This window comes from Odontesthes bonariensis, chromosome 14 (assembly GCF_027942865.1).
Source record: "Odontesthes bonariensis isolate fOdoBon6 chromosome 14, fOdoBon6.hap1, whole genome shotgun sequence".
Classification (NCBI taxonomy): Eukaryota; Metazoa; Chordata; class Actinopteri; order Atheriniformes; family Atherinopsidae; genus Odontesthes; species Odontesthes bonariensis.
In genome coordinates, this window is record NC_134519.1 from 16,384,486 (window position 1) to 16,388,423 (window position 3,938).

The following is a 3,938-nucleotide window of genomic DNA, read 5'->3' on the forward strand; positions in this document are numbered from 1 at the left end:
TTCTCACACAGTGCAGAGCTGCTTGGCAGCATCATGAGAGCTGCCTTACAGAGTGCATGAGAGAAATAATACAGTCCTTCAGAACTGCCTGTACATCTCACTTTAGGATAGTAAAAGCCATAGTACTGTGCAGTTTAGACTCCAAAAGTAGGCTATAGTTTGATCTTAAATTCCTGCATGCCACTAAATAGAGGTCCAGATTATTACCTGATGAAGCCTGTTTATACTACTGATACTCTGGTAAACCTAAGGAAAATGGTTGCAAGCCTTTGTGCACTAACAGTATAGTCCTATAATAGAAAATTAAATCTATGCCACTGATTTATCAATCCTCCACAATCTTCAGAAACATCAAGCACATAAAGATATAAAAGGGCAAAAGCTGATCATTCTGACCCAAATGTTATCTCTTATCTTGTCATATTTATCTCTCAATTTATCCTAAAATTCTCTGGCATGAAGACCCACAACGGAAACATCTTCATAAACTGATAGTTCCCTCAGCTCTTTGCAATCCTGGTCAACAACCTGCCTCAAGCAACAAAAGTCACAAGATGGCAGTGTTTCATCGAGAAACCTCTCCACAAGCTATTTGTTTTCCAGGACAGCGAGGACACAGGGAAAACTGGAACCTCATTCCACCTCACATGAACTAATGAGTCAAGAAAATGAGGTGACCTTGATTTGATATGACAGATAGGAAGGATGAACAGAAGAGAAAGAATAGGTAGCTTGTGCCAATTCTTCACCATGCAAAAGTGATTTAAATTCAAAACGCAGGGAAGTCAGTTGAGAAGACAGTGCTTTTGGCTTGTTTGATAAAAATAGAAAAGAAAAAAAAGACAACACTTGTATCCATCCCTCCAATGTCAGGCTGGTTAAAGGTTATGATATGAGGGCATTTTGTTTGCAGCTAAGCCTTCCAGTGTGTTTTGGGTCCATCCTCCACTCTTCTTTCGATGGCGAAAGCATGTCAGACAGCAACCATCTCAGTTTTATCTTACAGAATCACTGTCTGAATCTGATGAGACAACCTGCAGAGATACCCGAGCTGATTACATTCATAATCTCATTCCATCAGCCACTTGCACAACAAACAGTTGAATATCAGTTGCCAAGCTACCTTGTCAATTGCAAAATGTAAGTTTCTTCAGACAGTTCAGTTAATCTTTTGACATCTTTCATTCATGCCTGTGACTCAGAGCTTCCCGTAGTAATAAGCAGCCTGTTCAATCGTGGTATCAGCTTTTTCGAATGGATATCCCAGAACTAACTATAGAGAGCACAAAAAATGATTAGAATATTGATAATGCAGCACACAGTGGTAATCAAAGTTTATCAACAGTAAGGGTAGCATCATGAAATACTGGAGATACCTCTTTGAAAAGACTGATCAAGTGGGTTTACTTGTCCTGTGTTTACCTGGCTATTGTACACTTATACAATTATCTGACATCCTTTTTAAAAATCACTTTTAAAAAAAGAAATTTCATTGCTTTGTGAATTCTTCACAGTTTTTGTACTTTTGTCTATTGTCTGTATTGTTATCACATGGCTGACATGTCACACACAAAATCATTTTAAAGCTGAAGAACCTGCACATCCTGACAACACATAACCATCAAGAGATTATTCACATTACTCATATCTGAGAACAAGGTGTTCTGTTTTGAAACAGGATGTGACAAGTTGAGAAGTTGAGAAAAGGGATTCCTGGATTAAAACAGGTTCATTCATTTACTCTTAGATGTTTACTGAGTAAACCATTGGGATGCCATGGAGACTGCATGCTCTGGCAAGTGAATGTGGCTCAGAGCCAAACACCAGGGGCCCTGATCAGGAAAGGTAAAAAAAAAAAAGCACAGCAATAAGACCCATGCTTGCACTTTATAGTCCTTCATAGAAAAACAAATCTTTGTGTATGTGAGTGCGTAATCAGTGTCACAAAACAAACAATTCCTACGTTCAAATATTTGCCTTTTCTATTTTATCTACCAAGTTTAGCTGTAGGAGAATTGCCTGGAGTCAGGCAGATGGTGAGATTGAAGGTAATCCCACTGGCTTCTCTAATTAAACCTAATTAATTGGTACTTGACAGTATGTACTGAGTGCCTGAGGCTTTTTAACCATACCGCTGAAAACAGGATTTAGACCGCTTTTAATAAAGCTGTTATTGATTCACTCACATCTAATACAAGTCTTATCTGACTGCCATGACAGGTGCCTGAAACAGTGCAGAGATACACAGAGAGAAGCAGGAAATCACAGCGCTACAATGTCTAAACAGATAAATCTGTCAGAGGAAGAAAACTGTATTTTTGAGTTTGAAATACGATAATATCTCTGCTCGTCATCTGCTCATGAAAATGGTCTGTTTAACTTATCTCTTTATCTTCTATGTGATGTTCCTGTGATCTATTTTTATTTTATGTACAAGTATAGATTTATATGCATATTATGAAGTGTAAGTTATGTTGTGTAAACCTTGGATTTTCAGCCCATTTAATCAATTCATCTTTTTGTTGTTAAAAAAATTAACAAAGAAAATTAAAACAAGATAATATGGCCAGAGGGGTGTTCCACGAAGCTGGATTAAGGGAAAGCCTGGCTTATCTCGATAGTTCTGGCTAATCTAAGAGAGAGTTCCGTTCCACCAACGTGGTTTATTGGAATGCCCACTGAGTAACCATGGTAACTTGTGCCGCTGAACTCGACTGCTCTTGGGCAGGCTAACGTTCAAGCTTAGCTTAGCTGTGTCTCAAGGAATGTCAGACCGGTTGAAACAGATTCCCAAAAGAAATTTCCACCTGGTAGAATTCCGTGCTCCCGCAACTCATGTCTTGTATAAAAAACAAAACAAAAAAATATTGCGGTTATCATATCACCACTTTAACTGTCTCTGAAATATCAATAAATCAATCAGTCAGTGCTAGTGCAACTAAAGAAACGCAACTATACGAGTAGTGAACATGAAATTAAATGAAAAAGAACATGGTATTCATTAAAACTAATTGATACCTTCTCACATCTCCGTCCCAACATTTCACAAACACCCGACCTACACCCACCCAGGACCAGACTCAGAAAAATGGGGGACAGGTCCTTTTCAGGCTGCTGCTCTACATTTACAGTAGCTGATAATGTAAAACAACCTACTGGCTGAAGTATTTGCATTAAGTTCATCATCTCCCTCAGGCTTCACCATGTTATCGGTGCACTGTGCCCATGTACGCATCCAGGCCCCTGCTGGACCTGTGGAGGCTGACTAGTAAACCAAATTTTTTTCCATAGCCTAAATGTACAGGTACGTATTGGGGATAATTGTCCATAAACTCTGAACTGGATTTCTCATTTTGAAAAACACCACATCAATCATTTTGAGTAATGCTGAGCAATGTTACATTTATGCCCTGTGAAACCTCATCATTGACTCCTATCCCCCGTACATACAGATGATCTGTGATGGAGGTCATTTCATTTCCAACATTGAGGCTAAATGGCCGGGATCAGTTCATGATTCCAGGATCTTCCGAGCATCCTCACTGGCACAGAGGTTTGCACAAGGCACAAGAATTTTACTGACCCTGAGGAGTTTACTTTTGAAGTAAGGTATATATAGCATAGGCATAATTTTGGTAATCTAATGAGAGGTCAGGTGTAGAGGTCATCTTAAGGAATTTAAAGTTCTCGTCATACTTTATTATTAATAGCCATATAAGGCACATATTGCATCAAATTGCCAAGACATGTATATCTATCCAACATTTCTCTTATTCTGCAGGATAGTTCAATGGCGTCCTGCTTGGGGACAGAGGCTATGCATGCTGGCCGTACCTCCTCACGCCATATCCTGATCCAGGAACAAGGGCGGAGAGGGCATTCCACCATGCACATGCTAAAACAAGGGCATGTATAGAAATTACCTTTGGCCAAATCAA